Genomic DNA, 27,254 nt, shown 5'->3' on the forward strand with positions numbered 1-27,254 from the left:
AAGGCCCTGGGCTACCTGTGGAGATTCCAGGTGTCATAGAAGTCAACACTGAGAGATGGTAATGTAAGACCTCAGTTGAACTTTGCAACGCCAGTAATTCAGATGTATCTGCACTCTGTAAACCTAAGTACATCTACACCCCAACCTACTGACGTAGTCACACTAAAGATGTGAACTGGGCTACAAGCCCATTTAAGAAGCAATGACACTTAGAAGAAAAACTAGAGCTAGTAGTTCTAAGAATTCTGCATGTCACAATAAGGAAAGAAGAAATAATGAAAGGACCAGTATAAACTTGCCAGCTATTCATATCCCCAAGGAAGAATGCATCCTGAAACAAAGTTATAATTTACTGTCACTTTTCTTTTTTTACATAAAAGAATATTAGAGAAAGAAAAGACTCCTTCCACAAAGGAAGGACTAGAGCTCATATAAAAGTTAGCCATTTAGACTGAGTATATTTAGTTGCACATACACATAGAGCCAACTCTGATATTTCTTTTCCCATTCATAAATACTTATTTCAAGTACTGGCATTGGTGTGTAACCACAATTTGGGAAACACTGGCAAAGAAGGCAGGAGCTGCAGCTCTGTGATTAACCAAGAGATCTGGTCTCTGGTGCTTATGAATATTAGACCTGTTAATATTAGTTGCTTTCACATTGCTCTGCTGCAAATGGAAATTCTAATGGAAGCTGTAAGGATTACAATTATATAACCCATGGAAAAAATTATACAGAGTCTTGTAGGTGACATCAGACTGACCTCCAATACTGTGGCAGCATTCCTGAAGTAGCATTAGGGATCCCAAGTGCCTTACTCTACTCACAAATTAATCAGATGCTGGCATAAGACATAAGCTTCTGGGATCAAGCGAACAGACACAGAGGACAGTTAGGTACACACAGTAAGAGCACTAGAGAGTGATCAGTGATCCTATTCTTGAGCCCCAGTTCCCCCAAAGAAAGGCTGCCAGGGCCAGGAGGGTAGAAAAATACAGTGAGCTGCGTTCCAGAAGGAACCCTGTGTTGAGGGTCCCAGAAGCTTTTTTGAATGGGCAGTAAACTGTGGTCTTATACCATGGAGGGAGGTATTTATTACTCTTTGCAGTGAACAGAATTGCACTTTGCTACAGAAGGTGATGCTACCTTTTCCTTCCTAAGCTGTTTGCTCCACAGGCATCCTTGAAGAAACAGTCTAGAGCAAAGGCAGTTGGTGCTTCTGCTCCAAAGAAGTGCAGGAACCTTTGTGGTCCATGGAGAGTGGCCTTGCAACACTACCTACTTTTCAGAAACCATACTCAATTAATTATCCCTCTTTTGTCCTACACACTTGAATTATTCCCCTCTTAACAGGTACTTCCCATGAATATTTAGAAATTATTGAATAACAACCTTCTTAAAGAAAGTATGAAAACTAACCAACTCTTCTCTACTTTCCATTTCCATCTCTTCACTGCTGTACCTTCTTCTTCAAAACCAAAGGTACACTCATACAATTGCTGGTGGGGTTGCAAATTAGTGCAGCCACTCTGGAAAGTAGTGTGGAGATTCCTTAGAAAACTTGGAATGGAACCGCCATTTGACCCAACTATTCCACTCCTTGGCCTGTACCCAAAGGATTTAAAATCAGCATACTACAGAGACGCAACCACATTAATGTTCATAGCTGCTCAATTCGCAATAGCCAGATTGTGGAACCAACCTAGATGCCCTTCAATTGATGAATGGATAAAGAAACTGTCGTAGATATACAGAAAGGAATACTACTCAGCCATAAAGAATGATAAAATTATGGCATTTACAGGCAAATGGATGAAATTGGAGAATATTATGCTAAGTGAGATAAGCCAATCCCAAAAATCAAAAGACAAATGATCTCGCTGATAAGTGGATGATGATACAAAATGCAGAGTGGGAGGGAGGCAAGAATGGAGGAAGTATGGACTATATAGAGGAAAAAGAGGGGTGGGAGGGGTGGGGGGAAGGAAAAAAGCAGACTGAGTCAAACATCATTGCCCTATGATTACACAAATGGTACGCCTCTACTTCATGTACAACCAGAGAAACAAATTGTACCCCATTTGTTTACAATAAAAAAAGAAAAAAAAAACCCAATTGCTTACAGGTTTCCAAATTCAATCCCCTAATTACTCATAATCTATTTACTTTTTAAAATATGGAATTTAACATGAAAACTGAAGAAGTGTACACAATCACATATGTACAGTGTAAAAAGCATCTGTGTAACCTCTTCACAGGCCTAGGGACAGAACAACATTAATACCTCTATGGCCCAGTAATTCCAATTCTAGATAAGTAAACTGAAATATGTAAACCAGAACACATGAAAAAGAATGTTCATGGCAACATTATTTAACCTTGTGGAAGTGAAACAGCCATCTCCAGAAAAATAAATCTTTCCATTCAAATTCATTCTGTCTCCTTTTACTGGTAGCCAATATCCTTGGTTATATGGTAATAATTGTTTTTCTGTTCTCTAAATATTACCAAATACATGTCAGTCTTCCCTGCTTTTTTGTAATTTTGTGAAAATAAAATCATGTCTCGTATTCTTTTGTGTCTGCTTATTTCACTCAACATAATGTTTATGAGATTGATCTACATTCTGGGTATCACTGAAGTTTACTGCTGTGGTTTATTTCTTTTCATTCTGCATGGAATTTTACTGAATATGTCTCCTACAATATATTTACCCATTCTTCTGCAGATGATTGTTTATACTTCTGTAATGGTGAACACTGTTTCTATAAACATTCTTATAAATGTGTCTACTGTGTGTATTCTAGGTTACGTACTTCAGAGTGGAATTTATGTATTATAGGGTTTCTGTATCTTTCACGATAATAGATCATGCCAACTGTTTTCCAAAGTGGTTGTTTCAATCCTCATACCTACCAGCAGAGTATCACAGTTTCTGTTTTACCACATTTTATTCTATTAAAGTGTAAACACTTACCTAGAATAAACAGCTGATAGTACCTACCAAGTGTGTCGAGTGTCCAGCAAGTCCAAGAACATGGATTTAAACTTTGTAATATAATTCAGGTTAGTTGCTCCTTGTAATCCCACATTCCAGATAAAGAAATTGAGACACAGAGAGGTGAAATGAGTTGGCTCAAGGTACAAGCTTGAAAGTGACCAGGAGACTCAGTTCCTAAGACTTCTGCGGTGATGTCTCTTCCACATTCAGATTTATTATGTTTAATAAATTAATCCCATAGGCAAAACACCCTCATAAGTTTTAAATTTTGGACAATCTAGAAGGTCTTTAATGGTATCTAGTGGCGATTTTAGTTTATCTTTTCCTCAATATAAATGAGATTGAGCAATGTTTCATAACTTTATTGAGCATTTGGATATTCTCTTTTGAGGATTTCAGGTTCAAATCTCTAGGTCAAGTTTATGTTGGATACTTAAAATTTTTTTTGTTTGTTTTGCAGTTCTTCCTGTGTTTGGATATAAGACTGTGTGTGTGTGTGTGTGTGTGTGTGTGTGTGTGTGTGTGTGTTGTAAATATCTTTTTCTACAGGGAGGCCTGCATTCTCACTTGCAGAATTGGCATCTCTTAATGAAAAATTTTAGGGTAGTTGCATGTATCCATCATTTACATATGTATGTGTATATATGTATAAATATACATATATAATTATCTCTGTTATTCTTTTTGGTTGAGTGCTAATTCATCACAAATCAATATTTTAACAGGGTGTCGTAGTGGTTGATTTTAAGTGCTAAGTAGCTTGGTCATAGTGCTCTGAGGGTGTTTTGCCTATGGGATTAACATTTAAAATCAGTTAATTATAAAGAAAAGACATTATCCCAAGTAACTTGGGTGAGCCTCATTCAATGAGTTTGGGGCCGAGCAAATTTCAAGGCCTCCCAAAGAAGAAGGAATTCAACTAAAAGACTGAAACAGAAATTCTGCTGGCATGTTCAGCCTCCAGTAGGTCCTGCATCTTTCGGATCCAAGACCATAACATGATCTCTTACCTGAGTATCCAGCCTGCTGGCCTGTTATATGAAATTCAGACCTGACAACTCCCACATCACATGAGCCACTTAAATTAAGTCTTTATATATACACATTCCAAATGGGTTTTATTTCCCTGAAAAACTGACGGGGTACATATTTTGGTTGTAGTGAAACAGAATTTTAGGGATGAATTTTTCTGAATTGATTCTGGGGTTTCTGGGATTGGTGTCCTAATGATTAGGTTTACAGGAACTAACGAGTGTTCTACCAGAGGGCATTAATTCTTTATGTCATGGTATTGAGATGTACAAAATATCACCATTGGATTGACTAGTTGGTCCTCATCGCACTTGACAAAATTGGAAAAGAAGAGGTTGTGGCCATCAGTGTCCAACTGCATAAGTGACCTGAAAGTTTCTGTCTCCCTAAAAGAAAGCCTTATGTTTGCAGCTATAGAGCTGAGATTTCTGAACAGACCATCAAACCCAGAGTCATATCTTGTTAGTGCCGGAATTAGAACATCAATTGAACTCCAAAGCTTGCAGGATGTCTGCTGCTAAAATACAGGCATTGACTATAACATAATAGGATTCTCAAAACAGTGAGAGGAACATAGATGCAGATTCTGATGAAGCTGAAGACATCGGACCCCTAAGTTCTGGCTTATCTGCTTTGAGAGTAGAAGCATCCTCCTTATTCCTATCTGAGAAGGTTAACCATGATTTGCCAGAGGAACCCGTAAAGGCTTCCCCTCAGTTGCCTTGCAAGACATGGTTGATTCTCCTCAGATCCTACCCTTACTACCTGTCTGCTTCTAGATCTATGAGTAGACTCAAGTCTCAGCAGGCCGCAAAAGGTGAGGCACAAATTATGACCTATAAGGAATCATGTGATATTTCAAAAGAGCTACTCGGTATTTCTAATTAATATATGCATAAATCTGGGAAATATGTATAGAAATGAATATTAAGGGTATGGGATAATGGAGGAAGGAGCCTAAAGTTGGATTTGACATTATTAACGTGGTATTTTTTTTTTTTTTTTACTATAGGCATAATAAGCAGACATTCTGGATTCAGTATTTAAGCTTGAGAGACTGAAAAGGATTTGACAGGTGGTCTGCAACATGGAAGAAATGGTGGTCTGCAATACCTGAGACTCCAAGGACAAAACTGCCTTGATATCCCAGAGAGGTTGGCAGCCAAAGGCTTAGGGAATTTTAAATGTCAGAGTGCCCTTATCATGTATGGCATGCTCACTCACCTTTAAGGACAGCTTTCTAGGTGTGAAGAATAAGTTTGAAGAGGACCTCTATACTCTTGAAAAGATCCATGGTTACTTTTCTCTGGAGGTTGGATATTACAGTGGGAACAGCTGACATTGAACCGGGATCCCTAAATGTGATGAGGATAATTGTATTCTCAAGCATCAAGACCAAGGGCAGCACTTAATCTCTAAAGACAAAGCAGGCGTGGTCACCATGTGGATGGGAGAGTCTAATCGATTGTCATGTCCCTACAAGTGAGACGCATGGACAATCTACTAAATACTTATTTGCTCTACATAAGCAAAAAGTTCCCAGGTCAATTGAAAAGATGTCTAACTTGAATCATTAAAAAGGAAAAGCCACATCCCTTTGATCAATTCTCATATTTGAACCAGTTGATAGACCTAGAAGCCCTGAATGAAGATGAAGCTGAGTCTCTTTGAGGAGACTGCCAACATTTTACAGTTAATCTTTCTCCCTCCATTCCCCCAAGAGACATACGACCTTTTACCAGGAGACTGTACACTGAGGGAAAGGAAATAATAAGATTTTGGGGGGATTACTTGATATTGGTTCTGAAGTGATACTAAGTACAGAAACCCCAAATGTAACTGTGGCTCATGAAGCAGACTGGGGACTTACATAAATCAAGCAATCAAAATAATTTTAACTTAGATTCATCTCATAGTGGGCCTAGTATATCTTTGATTCCATCTTGCCAAAGTGGTTATTTCCCTATTTCCAAAATATATAATTGAATGGACATACTCAGCAACTAACAGAGTTCTTACATCAGCTCCATGACTGGTGGAGGGAGAGATTTTAAGGTAGAAAAGACGAAATGGAAGTCATTAAACCTGTTGCTACATAGAAAAATAATAAAACAAGAGTAATTCTGTATTCCTGGTGGGATTGCAGATTTATGATCTGAAGGATATGGGGTTATGATTTCAACCACATTATGATTCAACTCACTTATTTGGCCTTGCACAAAACAGATGGATCTTGGAAAATGACAGTGGATTGTTGTAAGTTTAATCAGGTGGTGACTTCAATTACCACTGCTAGTTCAGATGTGATTTCATCACTGGAGCAAATTAACACATTCCCTGAGACCTGGTGTTCAGCTATTGATCTAGAAAACACTTTTTGTCTCTATACCCTTTAGTAAAAAGCACCAAAAGAAGTTTGATATCAACTTGCAGGGCCAGCAACCTCCTTTTTCTTGTATGTTGGGGTAATAGCAAGTCTCAAATCTTATGTTATAATTTAGTCTGTGAGGAACATGATCATCTTTCCCTTCCCAAAGATGTCACATGGTCCCTTACCTCAATGATGTAATGCTATGGGACCTGGTAAGCAAGAGTAGAAATTATTATAGACTTATTTATAAGAAACTTGCATGTCAGAAGGTGAGAAATTAAACAGACAAAAATTCAGGGAGCTGCTAGCTAAGTAAAATTTCTAGGGGACTGGTGGTGTTGGGCATGTCACCATATTCCTTCTTGGTAAAGATAAAATGACGGATATGCTGTTTTATCCAGTCCCTCTTACAACCAGAGTGGGCTTACTTTGGGGCAAGATATTTCTCATTTGGGTGTGCCACTCCAGCCAATTTTCTGAGTAACCTGAAAAACAAGTAGTTTTGAAAAGAACCTGGAACAAGGAAAGACTCACAAGTATAGATTACCATTCAAGATGCTGTACCACTTGGGCCATATGATCAAGCAGATTAAACAGCACTTGGACTATCAGTGACAGATAGAAAGTTTGTTTTGAGCGTTTTTAAGTCAGCTTTTGCATCTATGGCCCATATACCTGAGAAGAATAACATAGAGGAGGAAAAGTTTAATTTTGGCTCACATTTTCAGAGGTGCAGCCCATAGTCAGCCAACTCTACTGTTCTGGACCCCGGTGAGGCAGGAGGAAGCATCTCAGGACATGGCAGCCAGAAAGAAAAGAGAACTCTGTTCCTCAGGGACAAAATACAAGCCCCACAGGCACACCCCTGGTGACCTATCCTCCAGCCACACCCTACCTGCCTATCATTACCATCCAGTTAATCCAGTTCAGTGATAAATCCACTGATTAGGTTACAACTCTTATAATCCAGTCATTTCATACACGAATGTTCTTGCATCGTCTAACACATGAGATTTGGAGGACACTTCTTATCTAAACCATACCAGCCTTTAACAAGCCCCTGGAGGTGAACTGTGGCACAAACCATTAGGATTAGGACAAACACATTTATCAGCTGTGGATAAGTATTCTTCTTTGAAGAAACTGCTGTTAACCTACAACTAGGTCTTCATAGCTGAATGTTTAACCATAGTCTACCAAGTTGACATGTCACCTGAGGTGCCCCTGATGAACTGGAATATGTCTGACCCATCAAACAATGAAGTTGCATTTAAAGATGATACATCACACCATCATCAAATGGAAGTGGCATAGACAAAACTGGGCTTGAGCAGGCCCATGAAGACATTAGGAAGTGACATGAAAGTTTCTAGTCTCTAGTCTCCTGCTACATTTGCTTCTCTTACCAGTGTGAACCTATAGCCTCCTGGGAATTTTCCTATAATCAATTGATTGAAGAAGAGAACACTACAGCCTGTTTTCTGATGGTGTTGCACAATATGCAGACATCACCCCAAAGTAGTTAGCTGAAGCACTACACAACACTGGACAGTAGTGAAGGGGAATCTGTCCACTTGGAAGAATTTCAAGCAGTGCATCTGATTGTTCATTTTGATTGAAGGAGGAAAGGACTGTTAAGTGGGACTGTACGCTGACTCATGGGCTGTGGGGTCAGTGTTTTGGCTGGAGAATCAGGAACTGAGGAATATAATTGGAGAACTGCTGACAAGAAAATCTGGGAAGAGGTAGGTGGATAGACTTTTATGAGTGGGGAAAAAAAGAAGAAAGAGTATGTCCCATGTGAATGTTTGCCAAAAGATGACCCCAGCAGGGGAAGAGTTTAATAACCAAATGGATAGGACAAGCTGGTCTGTTGAAAACAGTGCCTTCCCCACTCACTCCATTCTTTCTTCAAATATTGCCTGATATCCTTCTTGCTCTTCTTCAGAAACCATGGTAAGTAAGATATGAAAGGCCTTGCTACTCTAGCCTTCCTATCTCTTTACCATTCCACTCCAGGATTTTTTCTTTTCCCTTCTTCTTTACTTTTATGGAGGGAGGCTTCCCTATTCTAAAAGGTGTATAATGTATTCTAAACTAACTTTGGCTCACTAATAATTATCTTTTCTGTTTTGTACAAACTACTGCTGTACCAATGTTTTGCATTTTTCATTTAAGTTGGTATGTTTTTTGGTTCTTAAAATTCTCCTGATTCTTCTCCAAATTTTTTGTTACATTTCATAATTTCCTACCTCACACATATGTCTTCAGGTTTCTCTGTCATTTCTTTCATGCACCCCAAATGTCATTTATTTTATAAGAAAACTGATAATGGTGAGATATATATATAAACTCTTTGTTATGATTATTGTTTCTGCTCTTTATGTTTAGGTCAACCTAGTTCTGTATAGGACTCAGTTATCTTTGAAATATGGTGGTCATTGTCTTTGAAAAAATTATTTATGGGGATTCTCTGAGGCTTGAAATAATGTCCTTTTCTCTATAGATGAATGCAGTCATTTCTCTTGGGTGTTTAAGAGCACTATTAGTCTAATACTGATTTAAATTTACAGTTGGTAGTTTCTTGGAACGGTTTGATGATAAAAGATAATAACCTGAACTGCAGATATACCAAACATGGTTTTAATACCTGGTTCTTTTAAATATATGGTCTCTCTAATATGCTTAATGCCAATGTAAATTTTTTATAAGTCCCAGGGTTTGGTGTGGGAGGTAACAGGCATATTTTTATTTTCTTCTTTTTCTAAAAATATTTTACAGCTATTTTATTTTCTATGACCTAAATCCCTTAAAATAATAATTTAAAGGAGGAAAGGTTTATTTTGGATCACAGTTTAGAGGTTTCAGTCCAAGGTCAACCCGTTCTATTGCTCTGGGCCTGAGGTGAGGCAGAACAACATGATGGAAGTGTGTGAGTGAAGGAAAGCTGCTCAGCTTATGCCAACCTGGCAGGAGAAAGAAGAAGAAAAAAAGAGGTAGAGGAGGAGGAGGAGGAAAAGAAAAGAAGGGGTCATGAACAAGACAGAGTCCCCACAGTCAGGCCTCCAGTAACCTGCTTCCTCTAATTATGCCCCACCTGTCTGCAGTTTCCACCTGTTCAATGTAGTCCATTAAAATGACTAACCCATCAAATGTGTTCATCCACTGATGAGGTTATAGTTATCATTGCTGGACACAGTTGCATTGGGGACCAAGTCTTCAACACGTGAGGAGTCCCCCAAACCATAACAGAAAATATAGCCATTGGAGGTTCACCCTTACCCTAAAGAGAGAGTCTTTTGGAATACCTGATGGAAGGAAGGTGATTTCTTTGTAGATTCTCTAACTATTGCAAATCTATAGCTAAGAGTCTTGTCCTCTCGTTTTACAAGTTTGTCAAAAATCTTAGCACAGTTTTACAATGTTATTTTGGTCCATTTGAGCCACTATAACAAAATGTCATGGACTAGGTGGCTTACAAAAATAGTTTACTTCTTATGGTCCTTCAGCCTTGGAAGTCCAAAATCAAGGCACAGGCAGATTCAGGGTTTATGAGGACCCTTTTTCTTATTCATAGATGGTTTTCTTTTTGCTGGTAGAAGGGACTAGGGATTATTCTGGGACTTTTCTTATAAAGATATTATTCCCATTCATGAAGGTCCCACTCACATGGCCTAAGAATCTCCTGAAAGCCCCATCTCCTAATGGCCTCACAACGGGTCTTAGGTGTCTGTTAGGGGACAGATAAATGAGGATGGTGTAAGAAAACCCATGAAAACCACACCAGACACGGGAAATCACATAAGAGGGTTTATTAAGCAGAGTGTCTCCCTGCAGGGTAAGAGAGAAAATGAGAGGAAAAGAGAAAGGGCGCACACAAGAAAGAGTATGAAAAGCGAGGAGGAGAAAGAAAGTGAGTAGGAGAAAGAAAGCATGAGAAAAAGATGGCAGGGAGCTATCCTTAAGCAGTTGAATTCCGCCGGGCAAACAGGGGACCAATAACAGAGAAGGATACTTGCAAGCTGACTGATGAACCAATAGCTAGCTAGGATGTTCACAGACTGACAAGCTAGGTTGTGATGCAACGTAATGGGCAGGGGAGCAGTTTTGTATTACAGATGGTGGGAACATGAAGTTAAGAGAATAATTCTACAAAATGGGCCCACTGAGCTGACCCCCACATGTTTTCTTTACCAAAAAGCAATTTACCTGCAGCCCTGCCTGGCCTACCTGGACAGGATGTGTCACATTGCTCAACAAACTACCTGTTAACTTCAAGGAAAGGGAACAACATTGATCAGAGGAAACCAAGTTACTTTGAAGAGAGAGACTTTTGTAACACTTTTCACAGAACAGATCCTGGAAAATAACAATTGTTTCTCCTAAGCATAAAATCTGGAAGAATGTATCATTAAGGATCCAGTCAGAACTGGTCAGCATGGACCAAGGTGACCTAGATTTGCCATGGCAGTGGGGACATGAAAGTCTGACGTCAGGGGCAAAAGGACAGTCAGTGTAAGTAATGAATGACTGGGTCAGAAAAATGGAGCTGATTCAAAGGAAATAAAGTGCTCATACCTCCAGGGCACATCCCCTTCCTCCGACCTGTGGCCAAGATCACCTGCCTCCAGGGAATTGTTCCTTCCAACAAGTTGTTAATGAGCACCACCTGGGTGGCTCCCTTCCTGCCTTTCTGGGAAAATACAGAAAATAGGGAGAGGTACCCTCTTAATGGCTCTCTTCTTGCACTTTTGGTCATGTAGGCAAGATAAGAGAAGGAGGGGACCTAAGAAGAAAGGAAACCTAAAATCTATGAAAGAGGCAGCCCCCTCCCACTCCAGGGGCACCAGCTCTAGACCCCCTCCTCTCCAGAGGAGTCTTTCTCTGTTCTATCCTTTAATAAAACTTTTTGCTCTTTCCCTGGTGTTTCTCATTTCTCGCTTCAACACCAGGGGAACGGGTCCTGAGTTTCAAGACTGGTTTCAATGTCACCCTGCTGTCACTCAAAAGTCAGGAGGTAGACCTGGGCGGGACTTTCTGGAAGCTTCTCTGGGACACTGTCCCTCTCCTCTCTGAGAGGATTCGCTCTCTCCCTTGAGGGTGTTCCCTTTCCCTCTTCCTAGCTCTTAAATAAACTCATTCCTGGTACTCTGAGCAACATGTTTGAAATCGTTCTGACTTGGTCATCAGAATTGGGATTCGTAGGGGGCTCTTGGCGTTGCCTCGGTTTCTCAGAAGGTCCCAGCCGTGTAACATTTCCATATAAGAATTGGAGGGTTGGAGACACAAACATCGAATCCATCACAAGTGTGTTTTACCCTGGATGGAGGGACCTCTGGTCCACACAGGCTTTCACTATCCTACTTACCATTCTGTGCTTCTATTGTCTCATGTGCTTTGAACGGATAATTCTTCACTATTATTGTAAGCTTTTCAATATTAAGAAACTATTTTATTCAGTATTATTTTCCTTATTTTTAGTCTGGTGACTAAATCGTATGAGATTATTTACATGCACACCAGACTAAGCAATGGGAATCTTAAATCTTCTTCCAAGCATGTTGAATTGAACTTTAGATAAAGTTGAAACTTCTCATTCAGTAAGGAAGAGTCAGCATCCTGGCTGTCATTCTAGACATTTTTAAGCAAATTTTGCTTAAAATGATTTTTTCTGCGTGTGCATTTTTATTGATATCTGTAGTAGAAAGAAGAGTGTCTGGAAAAAATCCAGCTTAGAGATAAAGATCAACCATTTCCCATATATTGTAGTATGGCACTGAATTCATAAATAGGAGTGTGAATGGCTTTGTGGCACCAGAGGCCACTATCCATTTTACGTGGCACTGAATATTAGGTTTGAAATCTGAATAAGTCATTGAGCTCTGCCACTCTAGGATTATTGGGATGACCCCTGAGTAGCAAGAGTATCTGAATTCAAGATGGTTGCATAGAACATTTGAACATTTTACTGTGAGTTGAATAATTTAAATTAGAACATGGGCATTCATGTATATTATAATTTCACTGTCTGTCATCATGAAAAGAAGTCTGGGACAAGATGGAGCTTTATGAGTTTTGCTTCTCCATGGAAAGGATTTGACAAAGAGTTACAAAAGAGCTAGTAAAATAATTAAAGTAAAAAAAAAATTACAAGTCAGGGTAAAATTTTAAGGAAATAAAAGAGTATTGGAAGGGAAATATGTGACTGAAGGGAAGACGGACGGTGTTCACCTGATCAGAGATATTTACAGTGGAGTCTTTCTTCTTGCACAGGAGTTCTCAAATGTGTTTCATATTGAAACCCCCTGGGGAGCTTTAAAAATACATGGATGCCTTGGACTCACCCCTGGGGATTCTGATTTAATTGGTCTGCAATGTGACCTGGGCATAAGAAATTTTAAAAACTCTCTGTGGGATGCTATTGTGCAGGGAATCATTCATCATAAGATTGCTTTGGGAAAGTAATTCCTGCAGTACAATCACTCCATTCGTGAAACTTCTGAAACTCAACTATTCTGACACCCGGGCATATCCTGAAACAGAGAATATTGGTAGATGGGATTTCTGCATTTGCTTGATAAACACTATAAAAGAAATTGTGCTTCAACCATAATATGAGGAATTTCAATTGAAAAAGAGGAAACAGGAAATGCTGGCATGCCCAACCTAGGGACACTGTGGCATCTTGTCATGGGTGCACATTAAATTGGTCCATGGTAATGGAGGCACTTTTGCCTCTTAGGCTCTAAACTCAAGCAGAGCTGGGCTTGGATTCCTCCCACCTGAATTACTGGCTACACAGTTCTTGAGAAAATTAAAACTTCCATGACCTAGTTTCATCAATGATTTAATTATGAAACAAATATTTATCAAATAATACCAGGAAGGCACTGTACAATGTATTGAGATACAGCAGTGAAAAAATGAAGTGCCAAATGGGATTTTTACATTTATTAGGTCGTTTGTGAGGATTACATGGGAAGTACATGCAAAGCGATTAGCAGAGAACCTGGTTATTATTATTAAAATTAAATGAAGCGGATTCCACCTTTGGGTCCCCTTCTTCCACCCGGGAGAAGTCTGCTTTTCCTTTTCTTTAATAAAGCTGCATTTTCCACTCTACATTTGCCTCGGCGTGCTTCTCCGGCGTTATACTTCAACACCTGAGGAAGCAGGACTCGTCACCGGGTAAAAAGCGGTATCAGATTTGGAGGTCCCACCGAGATCTACGCCGAGGTAAGTGAGCTTTTCTCTTCACGCACCCCAATCTGTCCGAGGTGCATCTTTCTGTCTCTTTCTTTCTGGAGGGCAAAATGGGCACCCGTCGGCTACTTAAATGCAACTAGTGCAGCCGCCATTCTTAAGACTCGGGTGAGAGGTTTCTCGGCTCAGGCAAGTTTCCAATCCCCTGCTCTGCAGGCATGTTGGGGCTTTGCTGAAGCCGTTTCCTACTTTTCTGTCCAGGCCCGGAGCGCAATTGCCGTGAGTACACAGTGTCCCTAGTCCTGATCTGCCCAGGATGCGTGGAGGCGGAGGAAAGGTTGGAGCAACTGCGGGGTTCTCGGCCCGGGCTACTCTCGGGTGGATCCCAAAGGTTCCTTCTCTGGACTCCCCCTCCCGACAGCCCTAAGGGGTATCCAAGGTGATCAGTAGACAAACGGCACCGAGGGAAAGCGCCAATTACATTTGCCTCCGTATGGGCCGCGCAGCACACCGCACACATCCATTCCCTCCTGGATGTTTTCCCTTCGCTCGCCGATCAGACATTAAACATTCAGATAGTAGGATCATAGGAAAATCAATAGGAAAGTACTCAGGTTATCTTTGTTTGCATATTTAACCTTTGTTAGTTTGTTTAAAGTTTTCCTGTGCTTAAAGGTGCTCAGTGTGTTCTAAGCTGCAAGGAGGATGTATACTTTAATTCAACCCCTCCCTTGAATCCCTCAGAGAACAGGATATTATATGTCTAACAATCAATAGGTGTCCCCCCCACCCTTTGGAGATCCCTTTAGTCTACAAAATAGGCAAGAAGATGTACAATTCTTCTTTTGTTGTAGGAATTTATAGTGGCAGGGAGGAAAGCAGTAATGCCCTTAAGTCTGAATCCTCCAAGGGTCTCTAGCACAGGGCAAACTAGAGCCCCAGCACTTTGCCAAAGGAGGCCAGAAATACTTTGGCAAAGCCAGGTAGTGAGAGACGGGTTTTCTGGACCGGATTGAAGCTCAAACTTAGGGAGACGTCCCTGCACATAGTCTCCGGCGCGGGCGCCTGAGGTCTATTTTTCTTTTCTTCCACTTAGATGGGAGCTTCACTCTCAACAGTATTGCCAGGTTCACCACTAGCCTGCATACTGAAAAACTGGGACAAATTTGACCCACAGACACTCAAGAAAAAGCGCCTCATTTTCTTCTGCCACCAGGCCTGGCCTCAATACAAACTCTCTGATGGAGAATCTTGGCCGCCAGAGGGAAGTACAAATTTTAATACCATTTTACAGCTTGATAGATTTTGCAAAAGGGAAGGAAAATGGTGTGAGGTACCTTATGTTCAAATCTTCTTTATTCTAAGGGAAAACCCCAAATTATGCCAACAATGTAAAATAGATTCAGCCAGAACCACTACTCTAAAGGAAGAAAGCCTTAAAGAGTCACCTACTGAGGGAAAGGAATTTTCTGCTAAAGTCCATCAGCAGGCCTCCTGTCCTCCATACCCTGGTCCTTCTCCATCTGCCCCAATGGACAGATCAAATGTACTACCTCTCCAGGAGATGCCGGGAGGAGAATTTGGACCAATTAAAGTATACAACCCCTTCTCCCTCCAAGACCTAAGACAGATAAAAACAGACCTAGGGAAATTTTCAGAAGATCCAGATAAATATATTGAGGTGTTTCAAAACCTATGCCAGGAGTTTGACCTCACCTGGAAAGATATTATCCTGTTACTTAACCAGACTTTAACCTCCAACGAGAAGGAAGCCACCCTGAAAGCAGCTGAACAATTTGGGGATGACCTACACCTTGCTTATGCCCCAGGAGCCCAAACTAGATCTAAACCCAACTATCCATCGGGAGCACAGGCAGTTCCAAGAAATGACCCCGACTGGGACCCAAACGATGAACAGGATGCTTGGAAGATCAGACACTTCCAGATGTTAGTCCTTGAGACCCTTAGGAGAATCAAACAGAAGCCTATTAACTATTCTAAGATTTCTGAAATTACACAAGGTCCCGAAGAAAGCCCGGCTATTTTCATGGAGAAACTCAGGGAGGCAATGAGAAAACACACCACCGTGGATCCTGAATCCACAGAGGGCCATTTACTTTTAAAGGACAAATTTATCATTCAGTCGGCCCCAGACATTCGGAGGAAATTACAAAAATTGGCATATGGCCCTGATCAATCCTTAGATGATATCCTCCGACTTGCAACTTCGGTTTTTTATAATCGAGATGTAGAGGAAAAGAAGGAAAAAGAGTGTAGAGACAGAAGAAAAACTGAAGCGCTGGTCTTAGCCCTAAGAGGAGTTAGCTTCCCGGGTGATGAAGAAAGAAAACGGAATGTACCTCAGGCCACAAGAGGGATTTGTTTCCGTTGTGGAAAGGAGGGACATTTCAGACAGGAATGTCCCCAAGCCAAACGGCCACCACCAAAGCCCTGCCCCAAGTGTCAAGGCAACCATTGGAAAAGTGACTGTCCTCAGGGGCGTAGGTCCTCGAGGCCAGACTCTTCCACACAGGCCTGACGGGGCCCGGGGCCAATTCTAATGGCTCCCGTAACTCCTATCACTACGCATGAGCCCCGGGTATGCTTCTCCGTAGGGAGCCAAGAGGTCAACTTCCTCTTAGATACTGGCGCTAGTTTTTCAGTGCTCACCTCTTATCCTGGACCTCTTTCCTCTAATACTATAACGGTGCAAGGGATGTCTGGATGGCCTATTACCAGAAAGTTTACTCCCCCACTGAGTTGTGAGTGGGATGGGATGATGTTTTCTCATGCATTCCTGATAGTGCCAGAATGCCCTACCCCTCTATTGGGAAGGGATTTACTTTCAAAACTTCAGACTTCCATTACAATGAATTTGGGACCACAAGGATCATTGTTTACCTCTACTAGAATGTGATATAAACCCTGAGGTATGGGCCACTGAAGGCAAGATTGGACGGGCAAAAAGAGCAATCCCAGTTAAAATAGTCTTAAAGGATCCCTCTGTCTTTCCACATCAGAGACAATACCCGCTACGCCCAGAAGCAAAAAAGGGCCTATTAAAAATCATCCAGAACCTCAAACAGCAGAAACTTTTAGTACCTTGTAACAGCCCATGCAATACACCAATTTTGGGAGTTCAAAAATCAAATGGAGAATGGCGTTTAGTCCAAGACCTCAGAATAATTAATGAAGCAGTTGTTCCCCTCCACCCAGTAGTTCCTAATCCATATACTCTGCTATCTGAGATTCCAGCAACTGCCGCTTGGTTTACTGTGTTAGATTTAAAAGATGCCTTCTTTTGCATACCTCTGGATTCTCAGTCTCAGTATCTGTTTGCCTTTGAGGAACCAGATAGTGGATCTCAACTAACCTGGTCAGTACTCCCCCAAGGATTTAGAGATAGCCCCCACCTATTTGGACAAACTCTAGCTAAGGACTTAGCAGAATTCAAAGATAAGACAACTGCAATTGTTCTCCAATATGTGGATGACATCCTGTTATGCGCCTCCACCCAGGAGGAATGTCAAAAAGCTACTACAGAGCTCTTAAACTTCTTAGCCAATCAGGGTTATAAAGTCTCAAAAAAGAAAGCTCAATTATGTCAGCAACAGGTCCAATATTTAGGATTATTAGTCTCTATAATCATCATCATACTCATTGGTGTGTTCCTATGTTGTGGCATTTACTGTTGCATTAATCTTATCCCGGTACTCATAACTTCTTGTTTCTCTTATAGACCGCCCATCTCTCAAATGACCCTCCAGCCTATTACTCTTCAACCAGACTTTTACCGTGGACCCCTCGATCGACCCGATTTCTAAAAAGGAACTCCAAGCTGCTTGCCCCTCGCCGTCCACTTTCAGCTCGAAGAAGTCAGAGCGGTCATCGACCCCCTTCCCCAGCAGCATGGAGTTCCTAAAATTAGAGGGGGGAATGAAGCCAGAATTGGGGACAGGTAGTTAGTGTAGAAATAGGAAATCGGGTCAGATCAAGAAAATGGAGGCCATAAAGTCATCTGCCCCTGGAAGAATGGAATGTCAAGGATCTCCGGAGCCCATTGATTACCAAATTTACCTGCCCTTGTCAGAGACAACAGGCAGGAAGATGCTAATTAATGCCCCCTGGGCCCTTGCCCATCTGGGTCACCTTGACCCTCCCTCTGCCCCATCCGCTTTTCGCTTTTTACATTTCAAAACCAGGCCTAATCCGGTAGGCAGGAAGGGAGGAGACAAGGGGGAAAGAATGGGAGAATGAAACCCATAAAAAGAACGAGATTTGCTCATCCCACGGATTCCACCTTTGGGTCCCCTTCTTCCACCCGGGAGAAGTCTGCTTTTCCTTTTCTTTAATAAAGCTGCATTTTCCACTCTAAAAAAAAAAAAAAAAAAAAAAAAAAAAAAAAAAAAAAAAATTAAATGAAGCGTTTGTCTCAGAAGTGTAGGTAAAATTAGATTATATTTAAACATCAACAGGAATTTCTGTCCGTGGTCTATAACAATGGTTATATATTTCATTGACACCCTGTACAATGGTGAGAAGATTTCGTAAGACTGCCCTTCTGGTTTTTTTGTTTTTTGTTTTTGTTTTTTTTTTCCTTCTATCCTTCCTTTCTTATTTCTTTTTTCTTTTCTTTTTTGGTACCAGGGATTGAACCCAGTATACTTAACTACTGTGCCACATCCCCAGTACTTGTTTAATGTTTTATTTAGAGACAGGGTCTCAATGAGTTGCATGGGGCAGCTAAGTTGCTGAGGCTGGCTTTGAACTCAAAATCCTCCTACCTCAGTCTTTCAAGATGCTGGAATTACAAACGTGTGCCACTGTACCAGAGATTAAATTCAAGATTGGGCATATGTTAAGCATGTGCTTTCCCACTGAGATACATCCCTAGGCCATGACTTTCTCTTTCAGATAGGGCTTAGGGGAAAAAAAAAAGTAAAAGAAATGCCTAAAATAAATAATAACCACAAAAACACAAAGCCCATGACAATGTCCTGATATAATGAGTAAACAAAATGGCTCGAACCACACTGGAGACCATCCCTGGAATGTTAAGCAGAGAGGAAGGAGTGAATCTCTGCTCAATCTCTTCCATTTCTTAAAAGTCAGATGTTGCTGATAAAAAGAAAGAAAATCCATGTGTGTGAACCGCACAACCTCAAAGGAGTAGCACAGATATGTGAAACTGAATGACTGGTTTAGGAAGAGCATGTCTATCTCTTTAAAATGTAGAGACTTTCCTAAATTGGAAGTTCCTGGAAGAGTTAAAAATAAAAGCACAAGAGTGCTCAGAACATTTGTGCACCCCTCAAAATGTGGGCAACACACTTACAATGGACTAGAACTTCGGAGCAGAAAACAGTTAAATAAAGCTCACTTCATAAGTATGTTGAGATTTTTATCATGACTGGTAATATGGGAAGTGCAAACCATTTAGCAGGCATAGAAGGAAATCTCTCTCCTAGCTGGACATTTAAACTTTCAAGAAAAATCTGCTAGAATTCCTAGCAGATTAGACATTTATTTATGTATTTTATTATTACAGCTCATAGCATACAATAAATTCTTGACAATATTGTTTTCTTTTCCACTCTCCATCACTGCCTTTGCATGCTGACTCTGGGGGAGCCTCACCTGTATGGTGTGAGATGCCAGAAAGGACTGGGTGAGCAGACACAGCATTTAAATTTGACTCTTTCTCAAAGTCGTCTGTGTCTGTAGGTCATGCAGCAAAAAGGGCCAATGGTTTGCTTTCTTAAAGGTCTGCTTGTGTGCAGTCAACAAGAGTTGACCTCTAATTAATCTAGCATGGGTGTTGAGGAGTCAAAATTCCCCACTGTGAACTCCTTTACACCATTGATTTCATGTGGTCTTTCTAACCCTGCTAATCAGGATAATAAAGATGGTCTACATGGGGAAGTTTCTATGGATTGAACTGTGTCCCCCCAAAATCCCCAATGTCAGTGTCTTCAGAGATAGGTCTTTCAGAGAGGGTACTGAGGCTAAAAAAGGTGTCAAGGGTGAGGCCCTAAACCAATACAGTTGGTATCCTTATAAAAAAAGGAAAAGACACCAGATCCTCTTCTGTCTCTCCCTGCAGGAGCACAGAAGAAAGACCATATTAGGACACAGTGAAAAGGTGACCATTCTACAAACCAGGAAGAGAGGCCTTGCCGGAAACCAATTCTGGCACCTAGATCTTGGACTTCCGTCCTCCATAACTGTGAGAAAATAAATGCCTATTGCCGAAGCCACCCAGTCTGCAGTACTTTGTTATGGTACCCCGGGAAAATGAATACAGCAAACACAACTCTTCCTTTACCTGTCTGTTTTAAATGTCCTGTGCTACTCATTGACATTAGCTATTCATGTTTTCAAAGATTCTCTGCATCAGGGACAAATTCTGCTGAGTTTGGTTTACTGGAATGGAAACTAAAAACTAATAAGGAGGTGGGAAATGTCATACTAATCGTGTGAATTTTTATTAGACCTGCTTTTCTTAATTCAGATAGCCTCTAATATTTTAAAATAAGAAAGCAACAACTGACCATATTTTACTAATATGGTAACTGAGATGTTGAGATGAGGCCACGTTTAGACAGTCTGGTAGCTCTGCAATCCACTGTCTGTCTATCCTCCTTGGACCTTTGCTTCATTTTCTCAGGGACCAGTGTGTTCCCGGGGTCCTCCTTCATAAACTGTCATCTTCCTTTCCTTGCTCAACAAGCCAGTTTCTGTTTTCTTCCTTTTCTTCATACTTGACCTCTGAATTCCTTGCTCAGTTATGCTTCTGCTGTTTGCATAAACAAATGAGAATAAGACAAGAGATAAGAAGAGACAAAAGACACGATAGGTTCTAAATTCAAAGATGTAGATTGTTGCCTTCATCTTTAAAATTTCTCTAAAAGGTAATGAGATAAAATTTTAAGAGCATATATTGTACTTTATAATTTTGTATTTACTCCATTGAGCAACAGATATTTGTCAGAAGTCTTCTTTGTGTAAAAGGGGATAACATGTTGAATTTAAACTTTAAGAATGGACATGTTACTTGGATTTTAACATTATGTCACTAGAAAATAAATTTTCAATGAAAAATGCAGAACTATGGTAGAGTACAGCACACACACACACACACACACACACACACAACCACAGTAAGTTTTTAAACAAAATATAAATCAGTGTAAACTCTGCCCTTTGTGACTTTAAATAAACATCAGGGCCTCTTGGTTGTTTGTTGATTGAGTGGGAAAAAAAGGGAAAAAGAATTCTTTTTGACTTGAACCTTCTGTATCATCCCAAAGAAAAGGGGGAACAGTAAAATAATATGTCCCTAAATACCCCCTTTCTGTTCCCTTAACTTGAGGGAACAACAAAAGCAATCCTGACTGGAAGAACCAGATACATAGTCTGAAGGGCACTGGCTTCCTCTTATGCATAGTGGGAACTAGGGCAAGTTGGTGTTAGAAAACTGTTTTCTTGCAATACTACAGGACTGTTGCTGCTTGGGATACTGGTTGAACAACCAAGTTAACTGAGGATGTCATTGCTTCTGCAGTCTAATGTACGAGTGCATGGAACTGAGGGCACTGTGATAAGGATACGGGTCACTAGACCAGTTGGACACCACTGGGTTAAACACCGTGAGGGGGAAGAGGCACTGTTTGTTGAAGCATCTTGAGGGATGGAGGTGCCACCTTTTCAGCCTGACACCAGTGAACTTTTTGTGGGGCAGTCGCTGATCTCTTGTAAGCTTTCCCTAACAAACCACGTCTTGCACACCATCACCAAGCACTCTCTCTGACCTTTGTGCCCCCTTCCTCTTTTAGTCAGCTTTTGCATTATGTGATCAAAAGGCCTGACGAGAACATTGTAGAGGAAGAAAAGTTCATTTGGGCTCATGGTTTCAGAGGTCTCAGTCCATAGACAATTAACTCCATAACTCTAGACCTGAAGTGAGACAGAACATCATGGTGGGAGGGTGTGGAGGAGGAAAGCAGCTCACAGCATGGCCACCAAGACACAGAGAGCACTCTGCTCACCAACGACAAAATATAAACCCCAAAGGCATGTCCCCCATGATACACAACCTATAGCCACTGCCTGCCTACAGTGCCACCCATTAATCCATATCAGTGGATTAATCTGATTAGGTCAAGGCTCTCCTAACCCAGTTCTTGCATTGTCTCACACATGAGCCTCCGGGGGACACCTCATATCTAACCCATAATACCAACCCACTGCCCCGATACAACTGGGCTGTGAACATGATACCTTTCCTTCATTTCCCATACAATCATCTCTGTTACCAGATCCAACCAGGCCTTCCTGATAGAGTCACAGCAGAGGGAGGCATTGGGACAAAATGAAAATATTTGAAACTGATACAACTAAAAGTTATAGGGAAAATTTACAACTTCACATAAATGGCAGATTGGCTTCTTACTTCATTTGGACTCCAGTCAACACTTTGGGAACTATACCCATGCACAGTCACAAATGCTAATGTTCCATATTAGTCTAGTAATGAAAACAGACTTGCAGAGATTCCATTCTAAGACATCTGTATGGCATTGTTGATTCAAGGAAGATAAAACTTTCTCCCTCCATCCAAGCACAGAAAAACATAACTGCAGTATCTTGCTCAGATGTGAAATTTTGAACAATTGATCTTACAGAACTAGGGAATAGAATGGTGGTTTTCAGAGGCTAAGGCTGTTGGGAGTAGGGAGAGTTGGAGAGAGAGAGAGAGAGAGAGAGAGAGAGAGAGAGAGTTTTGTCTAAGGATACAAAATTGCAGGTAGGTAGAGAGATGGTTAATCTATTATATAATATAGCTAATAACAATACAAAGTATTCTTGAAAAATACTAGCAGAGCATATGCTAAGTATGGCTCATAATCACTTGAGCAATGATCCTGCACATGTTAATTAGTTAGACAAGAGTCTTGGTGAGTGTCTTGTTCATCATAGTGTGACCTGTTCCACGTGTTTAGCTGATCTAATACTCTTATTTATTTTCATGTAAAGTGAGGACATTTGTTTGATGATTTCTAAATTCCTTTCTAATTGTAAGATGAAATCTCAGCTATGGTAATCATAAATGGAAAAAATGCTTTTTGGAGGGTACATGGCATTTTCTGTGAAAATAGATGGCCTGATACATTCTTTGAATTAATGATACTAAATTCTAAATGACAGAGCAGAAAGCCTTAAATTTAGTAGAACTGGTTCTTCTCTGGCAATAAAGCCTACTTGCTAAAAATAGTAGCCATAGAATGAAAACAACTATTAAATCAAAATTGACTCAGTATATATTCAGAGGCACCAAATAAAACCTATTAACAGTCCAAATGAGTTTAGTTGAATGCCACGAGTAGTGGAAGAGAGGTCCTGGAGTGAAGGCTGGGAACACTGATGGTTGATTCTCACTAGAAGACCTCACTCTGAGTGACAAGCTGGGTTCTAGCTGCAGGTACCAAGATGGCCACAGAAGCCAATTTTTTTCCAATGTGGAGGTGTCGAGGTATCACTGAGGTTTTTTCAGTTGGATACGTGAGATAGCCTGGCACTGTCTGGAGGAGGCCAGAGGAAGCTCTCACCCAGCACTGGTCCCTCAGGGCCTCTCCCTACCAGAAAAGGTGGGGCAGTTGGCTGACCTTGAAATTCAGGCTTCAGCCCGGCCTGGTGAATTCTGCCTCTGCTACTCACTATTGTAAGAGCCTGAGCAAGTCATTGAATCTGTGTGAACCTGTTTCTTCACCTTCCAATGAACTTAATAAATAGGTCATTAGACCATTGCTCTGTTTTATCCTTTTGGTTTAGTCTTTTGAATTCACCTTTCATTTTGGATCTTTGACTTAGTGTACAACAGGTTTTCATGCTTGTTTCCTGATTCTTTTGTGGAATAGATATTCATTCCTGCTTTGTAGGGAAGGATCGGTACTAGATGGTGTCCCCTGTTCCTTTACTGTAGCTCTTCATTTCTTACTCTTGACACCTAAGTGTGCAGCTACACACATGCAGTGGCCAAGTAAGACAGAACAAGACTTTAGATGGATGACAGGTATTTCCAAGTAAAACATGAATAGTACAAAATCAATAGTGTCTTCACTGACTAAATCCAAAATGGTAAGCCTATTGATTGTTAAGAATAGCTATGTTTCCAAAATATAAGTCCTAATATTGCAACTACCTCTTCACATTTCTGAAAATAATTCAGATCTGTTAACGTTTTCTCTATCATGCAGATGGGCAAATACTTGTCTCTAAAAGGACAGTTTGCTTCTTGACCAGCCTCCTGTGTGTTTCCTTTTGCCCTTGGTGGGAAATTTAGGGAAATCACCCATGAAGTGGAACACTGCTCAAGTGGATGGCATCCCCTTCTTACAGGATCATAAAAGAATGACATTATGATTAGTATTGCTAAGCAAGAGAGACTGAATCATCACATATATTCCTGAAAGATACTGTTTATGCTGAGGGAAAATGAGAAGATTATTAAGTTCTCGGGCGACAGCCCTGTCATTTAGAACAGTCATGCTCCTCCTACCTCTTTTTAGGATTTTACATGCTTGCTATGAAAAGAAATGAAGGAGAAACTTTTACTTCTGTAAATCCAAAGAAACAAAATGAAATTAGTCACCTTTCACAGTGGACCTACATCTTGGCCTGTGGGAGAGTACTGGAAAACCTAAGAACTCCCTCTGAACATCTGTTGGAAATTCATCCCACAGAATCTGGGCTGTGAGGAGTGAGCCAGTCCCCTCTGACCATTGGCTCCCAGAGTGGGATGTCCAGAGATTCCCTTCCTAGAAAGCAGAGCTAGGAAGTAGGGTAAGGGCTTTGGAACCTGAGAAGGCCATTTAGCTCATTCCTATCTCTCTCTCTCTCTCAGAGCCACAAGAAAGAATGCAAGTATGGTCCTGCTCAGAGACAGAGGAGGCCCCGTAGACGCTGAAAAAGACCCATTCAAGATTGTTACAGAGAAACCCTGAGGAGTCGCCTTTTCATATTGGGACAGCACTCTTTACTTTTAAATAAATTTCTTCTGCTGCAATTAAAATAGTCTCCTCTTAAAGAGAAGGAGCTCATAAATCTATTAAAATCAGGACTTTCTTTAAAAATTCTTCTAACCAGAATATATTCAAAGAGTGTTTTGAAAAGAAGCTCCCATTATAGAATGGCAAGAACTTCAATACTTATGATGACTCTCTCTTTCCCTTTGCCTGAACTCCTTGTGATTCACATACCTTCTGAAAATCTTGCTTGCTATAAGACAGTGGATCATCATTTTGAGTTATCTTGTAGAACGTGGAGTTAAAAAAAAAATCACCAAACACCTAATAATATCCCTCTAAGTGTCACTGTCCTTTGTGTTAAAGGGACAGTGTATTTTTGCCTAATAATGTGGTATGGACCATGATGGTACCTTCTTGGTTTCCATTCTCAGCTGACAGTCAACCTTTCTCAATAACTCTTTCTCCTCTGTTTGCTCAGCTCATCCTACTATTCAGTTGGAAAGCTTTTCTGGATTTTGTAGCTTTGTCCTCAGCCACATATTCTTCATAAAGAACATTTTCACTCACTGTGGTACCAGAGATGCAGCAGGACATGCAAAGAGCACCAGCCTCATCTTCATAGTCTTTTCCAACTTCCTCTCATTCTCTACTGAACCATTATCATGTGCCTACCATCACCCCCAGTGAGTCAGCACTGCCAAACCCTTCAATTTCCATTTATTTATTTATTTTTTTGTACAGGGATTGAACTCAGGGGCACTCAACCACTGAGCCACATCCCACCCCTATTTTGTATTTTATTTAGAGACAGAGTCTCACTAAGTTGCTTAGCGCCTTGCTGTTGCTGAAGCTAGCTTTGAACTCACGATCCTCCTACCTCAACCTCCCAAGTCACTGGGATTACAGGCATATGCTACTGTACCCAGCTTCAATTTCTTTTTATTATGCACGGGCTTTGATTCCTGAAGTAAGAACTTTAGTTGACAAATGGTAAACTTCTTCTTAAAATGCTTGCCATTTTCTTTTCCATGTACTCCTGATCAATGGTTTAACTGAATGTGGAATTCTAGATTGACAGGTATTTCCTCTCCAACTTTCAAATATATTATTTTATCTGCCTCCTATTTTCACTGAAGAGAAGTTTGCATCAATCAAATTACTGTCCCTTTCAAGGTAATCACTTTTCTTTAATTGCTTTTAACTCTTGGTGTTTGATGTACTGTTTTATACGACACAACTTTGGTGGAGATGTTTCCATTTATTCCTCTTGGTGCTGTTTCTTCAAGTGGAACACAGGTGTTTTTCTTTAATTCTGGAAAATCTTCAACTATTTTCTCTTTAATTACTGCCTTTACCCAATCTCAGACATTAGCTTTGCAAATACCACTTCTTCTTCTGGAACTCTTAAGGATAGATGCTGTACTTTCTCATTCTATTCTTTATGTCTTTGATTGTATTAGTTATTTATTGTTGTGTAACAAGTGACTCCAACTTAGTGGTTTAAACAGTTGTACTTATTATCTCACAGTTTTTGTAGGAAAGGAATCTGGGTGTAGCTTGGCAGGGTCCTCTGCTCTGTGTCTCTTACAGGCTGCATTTGTCTCAAGTTCATCTGGAAAGCACTGCACCAAAATAGACATGTTCCAAAACAGGATGGTGGCAACGTTTGGGCCACCAAACATTTACTAGAAGTTATTGAGTTGTGTCCTTCTAATGGATGAATTTTCAGATATGTGTTATATACCTAAATAAAGCTATCAAAATCCTTATAAAATTTTAATGACAATATTTATTGCCCTTTAGACATTTTACTTGGTCCTATTTTGAACCTTTATACTTACCTATTATTTCATTAAAGGAATCTTTCATACTTATGTATGCTTTAATTTCAGTATTTTTCTCTCTTTAAAATCTCTTTAATCATTTTTAATATGCTTGCTTGATGGTCTCTTTTCAATTATTTAATTCACCCTGTTTATTAAAGTAATATCCACACTGATTATTGATCATTAGACTCTCCATTATAGAAGGCCTAATTTTGCATGCTCAGCTCTTCTTCACTAGTTGTTTTAGCTGTGGGAATACCTTGTCCCTGGGTTGTGAAAGTGTCCTATAGGAAGAGCTTTATATTCCTGGATAAAGCAATTTTTTTTTGTTAATTTTCAAGAATGCAGGTAGTATATGTCCAGGTATCTCAGGAATGATAATTTGTCTTTCTTTGTTCTATGGGAATAGAAAATTTCCTAAGTGCTTTTTCATCCAGTATATCCAATTTTTTTTTTTTTTAATTTCATTTTTAACAGCCAGGGAAGTTTTTTGAGACCTTTCATGTCTCAGGCTCTGTCTTCAAATCTTCACAGGTAATAAACATCCCAGGACCAATTTATGGCTCCCCATCCCTCAACCCACAAACTCAATATTAACTTCTGCTTCTCATTATATATTTGGGTTTGCTTTTCTCTCTGACATTTTGGGATTTGCCCCCATTTCATTCTTTGGAACTTAGTTTTGTATTAAATATTTTTTGGCTATCTCATTTCTATTTATTGAGACCTTACCATATTAGCTTAGTTCACCATGTTATTGGAATATCTTACCTTTCCAATCATATGATCTC

The sequence above is a fragment of the Sciurus carolinensis genome, chromosome 10 (assembly GCF_902686445.1).
Source record: "Sciurus carolinensis chromosome 10, mSciCar1.2, whole genome shotgun sequence".
Classification (NCBI taxonomy): Eukaryota; Metazoa; Chordata; class Mammalia; order Rodentia; family Sciuridae; genus Sciurus; species Sciurus carolinensis.